The sequence below is a fragment of the Nomascus leucogenys genome, chromosome 4, assembly GCF_006542625.1.
Source record: "Nomascus leucogenys isolate Asia chromosome 4, Asia_NLE_v1, whole genome shotgun sequence".
In the NCBI taxonomy this organism is placed as follows: domain Eukaryota; kingdom Metazoa; phylum Chordata; class Mammalia; order Primates; family Hylobatidae; genus Nomascus; species Nomascus leucogenys.
Genome location: NC_044384.1, coordinates 114788206 through 114798818, shown reverse-complemented (window position 1 = coordinate 114798818; position 10613 = coordinate 114788206). Strand labels below are relative to the sequence as shown.

At 46.2% G+C, this 10613-nt stretch overlaps 1 pseudogene; it reads right to left on the bottom strand.

The window, feature by feature from the left end:
* Positions 1-388: 388 nt before the first annotated feature.
* LOC100594654 lies at positions 389-10333 on the bottom strand (annotated as a pseudogene).
* Positions 10334-10613: the final 280 nt, after the last annotated feature.

The following is a 10613-nucleotide window of genomic DNA, read 5'->3' as shown; positions in this document are numbered from 1 at the left end:
GAGACTGCAGCTGAGAGCAATAAACCCAAGGTAATGACATCCCCAAATCTATAGGCAAGGCTGCCAATGACCTTTGACAGGTATACTCCAAGGACATTGTTCAGGGACACAAATTACATCACTGCAGGAGACAAAAGACATTGGATCCAAGATAGGAGGTCTGACAGATGCCTCCTGTATACCTCCTGTACACAGGTGGGTATGAGTTTATCACACCTACTTGAGGTCCAGTAACCTGATATTGGGGCCAGAGAGACTAAGGCATGACATGGGCTGAGGAGAGGGAAGCCCCCTGACCCACCTGATATCTGTGTTTAATATTTAATCCTACACTTCCTGATACAAACCAATATGTATCTACAGGCCCTGTCCCCAGAGTTGAACTTTCTTAGCCTAGGCAGAGGTACAAAGGACAAAGAATATAGAGGCTACATGGGAGAATGTTTAGCACTTCCTCCTCCCCTTCATAATGTGAAGATTCACTGCCTACATCCAGAGCAGAGTCGACTTTCTCTTCCTCAGGTGTGATTTTGGCACACCTCTGAGGCTGGTGGGAATCAGAAGAGTCATGGCAAATTGAGCAAGTGGCAGAATATTCCTCCAGTGAGTTCTGAGGGACTTCCTTTTCTTTAGCCTCCTGTACCTCCCTGATGAGCCAGGTGGGATAGAGATAACAGAGATGACAGAAGATTAAACCAAGAGTGATTAGACCCCAGGGAGTGCTAGCTGTTTTGACAGGAGGCATAAGTGAGTGGTCCCAAAAAGCAAAGGGATGGTTCCCTTGAAGAGGGAACAGGCAATCCTCCTCTCTGCAACAGAATGTGGCTGCCATGGGGGCCTGAGAAGAAGAGAGCAGCTGGAGCTCATTGCACTGGGCAGGTACAATCTGAGAAGGGAGGAGACTCAGCTATCACTCTATGGTGTAGATGTAACACACAGCACATGAAGAACCCTAACAGCTGCTACACCATGTGGCTCAGTTGGGTTGAATGTAACATACTATGGCCAAGAAAATACATGCTGAGCCATTGTAGACTCCAGAGATGGTGTGACTTGTAGGCCTTCTTCTTCTAATATTGTGATTTGAAAAGTGAGTACTTTTGGTCTAGGTACTTTTCTTGGTGTTTAACTTTGCTAGTTACTTCCTAATTCCTCTCCTTGTTAACTCTTTGCTGTTTATCTTAACTAATAAGAACCTAATGACAACTGTGTAAGAAGCAGATACAAAACTCCTCCTGGTTTTCATTACAGAAGAGAACGGGTCTCATCTGTGTATGCAGGAAATCCCTAAGGCTGGTAAGTTCTCCTCAGGTCATGCTTCCAAGTACCACAAAGAAAATAGACAACCATGTCAACGGGGCTATTTCACTGTTGAATGAGTGCACTAAATCAATACAATCTGCAATTTTTTCCTTGCATCTAGAATCCATGACAACCTACACCTCTCTTGTCTTCTTTCTGAGGCCTTTTCCATATTTTACCTACCCATTACCAGCTCCTGATTATTCATTGTTACCTGGAGGCAAGCGGTCCTTAGACTTTTTCAACTTTCTCATCTTTAGCATCTTCATTTCCAACTTCATCATTTTCTGCAAACAAATGCAGTAGTGTCCATTCAGATATTTCCCACTTCACCCACTGCAAACACAGTCAGACATATGAGCACTGAGACATGAACATCTATGTACAAGTCAGTGTTGCACTGAAAGCCGTCGTGTTTCATGTTTAGCTCTCACGTTTTTTGCTCTGGCAATGTGGTTCTGATCTGGAGAGCCACCATCATGACATGGGAACAAATTAAAAAGGCCTTTTTCCCCTCATGTCATTGGAGCCTTGTCCATCTTCTCTCTGGACTTCAGCAGTGTCTTCCCCTTCTGGCCACAGATCTGATTCCCAGGCACAGACTCCACATCCCCTCACAGCTCTCACTAAAACCTATTTCTTTCTCTTAGGAGAGGACAAACAACCCTGTCGCCCACCGCTCCATACATCAGGGGACTTCACAGACCCTCCAAGTAGCTTCTGCTGTGTTGTCCCGGGAAATTCTCTCTACGAAGAGTGTTCCAGTCTTAACAACTTTCCTAACACCACATGCTACCACATCAACTACCTTATCTAACATCACACAGTGAGGGTCTTTGCCTTATTTTGAAATTCATTCATGTGTGTTCCCACATTTGAATGCTGTATCTACCATGCAGGAGATAATTTGTCCCCATTTCCAGTTAGACACAGACATCCAGGAAGGATAAATCGCTGGCCCACAGTTACTAAGACATTGCTAAGAATAGAGCCTGGGAACTTCCATTCTTAGTCCAGGGCTCGCTCCACTCTAACAAGCTGCTTCCTGTCACATCCTCCTTCCTGTCCTTTAAAACTGGATGGATGATGCTTCTTGCTCCAAAGGCCAGTTCCATCAAGAAGGAAGGAGGATTTTGCCATACTATGACCTCCAACCCATGAGTTTCTCATCTTTCTTCCTACACAGGAAGTCCTGGTCATGTCATGCTACTAATGCTTAGTGGAAAGAAAGACCACCGATAAAATTGTCATTATGCAGGTGTGGAGGTCTGGAGTCTTCTCAAAAGCCTAGGATTTTGCATCATCAGGGCCTGTGACTGCCTTACCTGGGCTGAGCTTGCAGACAAGGCACTCTGCCAGCCTGCACCCCTCAGCCAGCTGCTCTCGGAGGTCCTGCCCCTGGTGGTCGTCAGGGTCATCATCAGTGAGAAGGGCCTTCAGATGCTGGTTGAGTAAGAGGGAGGCATCTCTCCCTTCCCATAACTTCTTCTTCCTTAACTGGGTCAGCTCTCATGCCTGAGAGTGAACTAGGGCTTTGTATCACCTAAGGTAGGATAGTAGAGAAAATATAAGAGTGGAGAGGGATCAGTGATCAGTTCTAAGAATTGCAACAGAGATTTATGTGAGAATATCCTCAAGAAGCCCTCCAAGCAGAATTTTAGCACAGTTTTGGGGAAATGGCTCCGACAAACAGAAAAACTTTTTTTTGAGACAGTCTCACTCTGTCCCACAGGCTGGAGTACAGTGATGCAATCTCGGCTCACTGCAACTTTGACTTCCCAGGTTCAAGATATCCTCCTGCCTCAGCCTCCCATGTAGCTAGGACTACAGGCAGATGCCACCACGCGTGACTAATTTTTGCATTTTTATTAGAGACAGGGTTTACGACATGTTGGCCAGGCTGGTCTCGAAATCCTGACCTCAGGTGATCCACCCTCCTCAGCCTACCAAAGTGCTGGGATTACAGCAGTGAGCCACCACGCCCAGCCGAAATATAATTTTTTACTAAAAGCCCTCCTCTGTAATAGAGTGTTCCCATAAGATTCCTCAACATTCAACATTTTCCTGTGTAGAGAAAACTAGATGTCTTCCCAAATTTGTTTCAGAAAATTGTCCCATTAGTTCCTCATTACATGGACATTTCTATGTAAAAATAGCACACATAGCACAATATGCAGTGACTGGACACAAAGCCACACATAGAAATGTGGCCAAGTACAGCTGAGGTTATTCAGAGAGATGAAAGAATGAAAGAATGGCAGGGTCAAGATAATAACATTCAAATGAATGAAAGAATGAGAAGCCAGTAAGTCAGGAGGTGATTCTAACTAAGGATAAAGAAAATGTGATACTTATTTACAATGGAGTGCTATACAGGCATAAAAAAGAATGAGATCCTGTTATTTGCAACAACATGGATGAAACTGGAGGTCATTATGCAAAGTGAAATTAGCCAGGCAAAGAAAGACAAACATCGCATGGTGTCACTTATTTGTGGGATCTAAAAATCAAAACAATTGAACTCATGGTGATAGAGAGTAGAAGGATAGTCACCAGAGGCAGGGAAGCACAGTGGGAGCTGAGGTTATGGGGGTGGTTAATGTGTACAAAAAAATAGAATGAATAAGACCTAGTATTTGATAGCACAACCATGTGATGATAGCTAATAATATAATTGTACATTTAAAAATAACTAAAAGAGTATAATCAATTGTAACATAAACAACAAATTCTTGAGGGGATAGACACCCCATTTTATGCGATGTCATTATTATCCATTGTATGCCTGTACCAAAATATCTCAGGCACTCCATAAATATGTACACCTACTGTGTACCCACAAACATTAAAATAAAACATTTAGAAAGAGAAAATGTAGTGGTGATTGCACAATATTTCGAATGTACTAAATGCTGCTGAGCTGTTCACTTTCCTTTGGTTAATTTTGTGTTTTACAAATTTTGCCTCAATAATTACTTGTTCTGAGTAACAATTGTGGCCCATAATTTACTAGCATTGTTGTTCTGTAATTGTTTTATAAATGTTTGCACGACATGTGCCTGCTATGTAAATTCCTGCCCTTCTCCTGGCCCAGGTTAGCTCTTATTTCTCCAGCTGAGCTGCCCCCTTCAGAGACTCACACACCTTCCACCTGCCTGCCCCACCACACAGAGCCTCCCTCACCTGAGCTCCTCAGCTTGTGTCGACTTCTCTGCCAGCTTCTCCTCCTTGAACTGCATCTTCTCCCCCAGCTCAGATTCTGTGATGCCTTTGTGCTCCTCACACTCTAAAAAAAGACACACCTGGGCCGGGCGCGGTGGCTCACGCTTGTAATCCCAGCACTTTGGGAGGCCGAGGCGGGTGGATCACGAGGTCAGGAGATCGAGACCATGGTGAAACCCCGTCTCTACTAAAAATACAAAAAAATTAGCCGGGTGTGGTGGCGGGCGCCCGTAGTCCCAGCTACTCGGAGAGGCTGAGGCAGGAGAATGGCGTGAACCCGGGAGGCGGAGCTTGCAGTGAGCCGAGATTGTGCCACTGCACTCCAGCCTGGGCGACACAGCGAGACTCCGTCTCAAAAAAAAAAAAAAAAAAGACACACCTGTCTTGGTGGGAGGTTGGAAATGCCACTGTGGTCGTTGCCTACAGGGGAGTGAGAGGTGACAGCGTGCTGGCAGTCCTCACGGCCCTCGCTCGCTCTGGGCGCCTCCTCTGCCTGGGCTCCCACTTTGGCGGCACTTGAGCCCTTCAGCCCACCGCTGCACCGTGGGAGCCCCTTTCTGGGCTGGCCAAGGCCGGAGCCGGCTCCCTCAGCTTGCAGGGAGGTGTGAAAGGAGGGGCGCAAGCCAGAACCCGGGCTGCGCACGGCGCTTGTGGGCCAGCTGGAGTTCCGGGTGGGCGTGGGCTTTGCTGGGAGCAGCCGGCCGGCCCTGCCAGCCCCGGGCAATGAGGGGCTTAGCACCTGGGCCAGAGGCTGTGGAGGCTGTACTGGGTCCCCCAGCAGTGCCAGCCCACCGGCGCTGCGCTGGATTTCTCACCGGGCCTTAGCTGCTTTCCCGTGGGGCAGGGCTCGGGACCTGCAGCCTGCCATGCCTGAGCCTCCCACCCCCTCCATGGGCTCCTGTGCGGCCTGAGTCTCCCGGATGAGCACCGCCCCCTGCTCCATGGCGCCCAGTCTCATCGACCACCCAAGGGCTGAGGAGTGTGGGCACCTGGTGTGGGACTGGCAGGCAGCTCCACCTGCAGGCCCGGTGGGGGATCCACTGGGTGAAGCCAGCTGGGCTCCTGAGTCTGGTGGGGACGTGGAGAACCTTTATGTCTAGCTCAAGGTTTGTAAACATACCAATCAGCACCCTGTGTCTAGCTCAGAGTTTGTGAATGCACCAGTGGACACTCTGTATCTAGCTACTCTGGTGGGGCCTTGGAGAACCTTTACATCTAGTTCAAGGATTGTAAATACACCAGTCTGCACTCTGTGTCTAGCTCAAGGTTTGCAGACACACCAATCAGCACCCTGTGTCTAGCTCAGGGTTTGTGAATGCACCAATCGACACTCTGTATCTAGCTGCTCTGGTGGGGCCTTGGAAAACCTTTGTGTGGACACGCTGTATCTAGCTAATCTGGTGGGGATGTAGAGAACCTTTGTGTCTAGCTCAGGGATTGTAAACGCACCAGTCAGCTCCCTGTCAAAACAGACCACTTGGCTCTACCAATCAGCAGGATGTGGGTGGGGCCCGGTAAGAGAATAAAAGCAGGCTGCCCGAGCCAACAGTGGCAACCCACTGGGGTCCCCTTGTACACCGTGGAAGCTTTGTTCTTTCTCTCTTTGCAATAAATCTTGCTGCTGCTCACACTTTGGGTCCACACTGCCTTTATGAGCTGTAACACTCACCGCGAAGGTTTGCAGCTTCACTCCTGAAGCGAGCAAGACCACAAACCCACCCGGAGGAAGGAACAACTCGAGACGCGCTGCCTTAAGAGCTGTTAATACTCACCGCGAAGGTCTGCAGCTTCACTCCTGAGCCGGCGAGACCAAGAACCCCACCAGAAGGAAGAAACTCCGAACACATCCTAACATCAGAAGGAACAAACTCCAGACGCGCCACCTTAAGAGCTGTAACACTCACCGCGAGGGTCCGCGGCTTCATTCTTGAAGTCAGTGAGACCAAGAACCCACCAATTTCGGACACAGGAGGAGTCAGAGTCCACCCCAAGGACACAAGGATCCCCAGTACCAGGCTCTCGGCGGCACTTGATGCTGTCACTTACGGGTACCACAGTTTCTGGCAGGTGTAACCTCCTCTTTAGGCTCCTTTAAAGCAGGTGTTCTGTGCTACCATCACTTCTCCCAGTGCAGCTGGCACAGAGCTTTGCCTATTGGGCCTCCATATCTTTACCAACCTCCCAAATACAAGGCAGCTGATACTCCCCAATTTAGGGATGAGGAAAGAGAAACTCAAAGGCACATGAAATAACTAGAAAACATGACTCAATTGGAATGAGGGAGAGTCAGAATTCACATCCACTAAGGTGTGACTCAAAATCATGGGCCACTTTACCAAGCCTTGCAGCCTCTCCTGTAAAACCCTGGGCTGGAACATAAAGCAGTGATTTCCTGTACAATCAGGAAGGCCCTAGAACTACAGGATTGATGGTTCCCTTGTATTGGGAATTTCAAGTGCAAATATCACAGAGATTTTTTAAATCATATCTGGACACAATTAAGTAAAATATGAGGCATAAGACCATCAGGCCCTGAAAAAAATATGCCCAAATGCTAACAAAGTTTGTGTTAAATTAGAAATAGTAGCACAAATAACTAACTAATAGTGTTTGCTCTGTGCCAAAGACTGTTCCAGGAGATTTACAAGAATGAATTCCGGTAATTCATTGCAGCAATGTACAGAGGTAGGAATTATTATAGGACCCTATTAACAGATAAGGAAACTGAGACAAAGAGAAGACAAACAACTTGGATTGGAGCCCAGGAGACTAACCCAGGGTCCCTCCTCTCCACACTGCACTGTTACCTCAGCAGAGTCTTGGGCACTCCCTTTCTTCCTCTTTAGGAATAAGAGCCTGTGCTCCAGAAAGCAGGACTTCCCTCTCAGCAGGGTCGTCCCTGCTCCTGATGCTGTCACTTATGGATACCACAGGTTCTATTCAGAGCAGACTCCTCATTAAGCTCCTGGAAAGCAGGGACTGTGAACTATCACCATCTTTCCCCCAGTGTGGACAGCACAGGGCTTTGCCTGTTGGGCCTCAATAGACACTTAAATTGAATAAAAGTTCATTAGTTCCAGACATTTACATCAACAGACTAAACGTTACTTGCCTGCAGGACTTTATATGGTACAGAGAGGATCCTGGTAAAAATGGTTTAGGCTGTTACTGAGAAAAACAGGAAGTTTTGTGTCTGCATCAGGCATCAATAATTGGGATTTTAACTCTAACCCCACCCTACACTTCACTGCAAATGTGGAAAAGTTGCTAAACGCCTCGTGTCCAGTTTTTCAATCCTCAGCAAAATGAGATTAAAATATCTACTTCAACCTTTCTGGGAGTAAGGGAAGGATGAAATTTATTTTGATGAAGAGAAGAGAGGAATCGGGTCTAAAGAGTGTTTAGTTTCTGAGAGAGAAGACAGTGATCATTCATCACTTTGGTGATAGTGAACCTGCAGAACTTACACGGTGAAACCCCATCTCTACTAAAAATACAAAAAATTAGCCAGGTGTGGTGGCGAGCGCCTGTAGTTCCAGCTACTGGTGAGGCTGAGGCAGGAGAATGGCATGAACCCGGGAGGTGGAGCTTGCAGTGAGCCGAGATTGCACCACTGCACTCCAGCCTGGGCAACAGAGCGAGACTCCGTCTCAAAAAAAAAAAAAAAATTACTGTATTTCTGTAGCTGGCAGAAGCTTCAGAGACAAGAAATTTCTCTTTGAGGTCTCGGAACTGTTGTTCGCTCATTTTCAGCTGTGAGCGCAATTCCTGGTTTATTTCTAGGATGTTCATTTCTGCTCTCTCAATGGACAAAGGGCTGACAGATTCTGCTATGCTGACGTTTGTGGCAAAAGATGTAGAGCCAGGGACTGGGGAGAAGAAACCCAAACACAAGATGGGTTAAAAACTAGTGAAATCAAAGAGATTTGATCAAGACTGAGGGATGACAATAAATGGAATTCTTACCTTACTGTTCAGAAAAACTTGATCAGCACCCCACAACACCTGAAAGTCCTTAACCACAAAAACAAAGTTTAAGGAGCCAGAGCCTGGAGCAGAAGGCACTGCCTGTAGCTTAGACTCTGAAGGGAGCGCGGGAAGTAGTGCCCAGTGGGTCAAGTAACGGTCTGCCGTCGCTATAACAGAATTAGAAGGTGGCGATGTCATGGGATCTTGGAGCCCCTGCCTTCCACTTGCCTAGGCCATGCTGAAACACAAGGCCTCCTGATCTCCCCTGAGGGTCATCACCAATGGGGACCACTCCCTCAGCTGTCATTCTGGGTATTTGTGTACCCTTGTGACAATACCACAGACCTATCTCTTTCCCAATAAATCTAAGCATGTTTCTCATTGTTCATCCCTTATGTGTATAAAATCATCAAGGCAGAAATAATTTCCCAACAGGTTTTATTTTCAATTGTTGTGATGAAGTCACCCCCCTTCTCTTTAAGTAAAAACAGATCTGAAGGCTTTTCTACAAGTGAAAGATGTGGAACTTTTAGACTGCCACGATGTGCTTTTCTGGGTCTTCTGCAGTTTTTTCTGTGTCTTCTAAAAAGTGTAGGACTAAAAGCAGAATATAATACTATGTGAGTGAATAATTCATTTTCAAAATGTTTTCTGTGTTGTCTCAATATTCTTCTTGCGGCATCCCATTGTTATGTTGATTTCTTTTCCCTTATTGGGGCAGTATGCTGGCTTTTCACTACACTTACAACCAGTTTGACATCCTTACTGCTGAAGCTGTTCCACTGTCTGTAGGCTGATTTGTATTTTAATGTCTCTAAATACTCCATTTCATACTTCTCAGTTATGGATGTCATTCTAGATACACAATTGCTCTTTTCGAGATATCAAGTGATCAAAATCATTTACGAATACCTCCTGAAAACATGCAGAGACCACCTATCTTGGGAAATCTTATAAAGCTGAGGCTATTTTGTTGTTTTCATTTAGTTCCCCTATATATTAAACAGAACAGGGCCCATGAGCAGTTTTTATGGAATATTGCTTGTTAGATGTTTTTTTGAGTTGGCCTAATACCATTGATCCGTGATTGTCTTCCACTAAAAGAACATGGTGAGATCAGTCATGGTCAGCGGTGGTTGGTGATCTGCAGGGTACATGTGTAATACCCTAGAGGAAGGTACAGGTCATAATCCATTGTGATTTTTATAGCACAATGTCTGTTTTATGGAATTTTTACTCTGTTCTATTTACAAAGATTAAATTGAAGCTATGGTTTAGGGTTTTATACCTGAACTTAAAATTTTTCTGATTTCTTTCTTTCTTTTTTTGTTTTTCTTGAGACGGAGTTTCGCTCTTATTGCCCAGGCTGGAGTACAATGGCACAATCTCGGCTCACTGCAACCTCTGCCTCCCGGGTTCATGCAATCCTCCTGCCTCAGCCTCCAGAGTAGGTGGGATTACAGGCACGAGCCACCATGCCCAGCTAATTTTGTATTTTTGGTAGAGACAGGGTTTCTCCACGTTCGTCAGGCTGGTTTCGAACTCCCAACCTCAGGTGATCTGCCTGCTTTGGCCTCCCAAAGTGCTGGGCTTACAGGCGTGAGCCACCACACCTGGCCTTAAAGTTTTTCTGATTTCTACATTGCAACTACATTCTCCTGTAAACGGAAAAATGCTGTTTATTACTTATAAGAACAAGTAATTGGTTTGAGTTTTTAAAGATGAAGCAGTAACTTTTGTTTTCATCGTGCACTTGTCCCTATTCGTGCTGCTCATTGTCTCTCAGCATGTCCTGGTCTTTCTCCTTGCACTTACCCTCCTCCTGCTGAACAATCTCCATGCACTGTCCCACACCACCAGCAATTCCAGCTCTCCCTTGGCCTCCCCAAAATGGGTGCAGGTGTCAGGATGTCAAACACATCCTAAATGCAAAAGCGACCCATGCTCTAGAGCAGGCAGCTGTGATCCCACCTCCCTGAAGTTAGTGATAATGTCCCAGTACAGGAAGGAATTATTTCTCTTTTACTAAGGGGTCTTTTCTTCATGTCTGAATGCCTCTGATCTAGTGAGCACAACTGTCCGAAATATGAATGCACTTGCTAACTTTCTAGTTTCTTCTT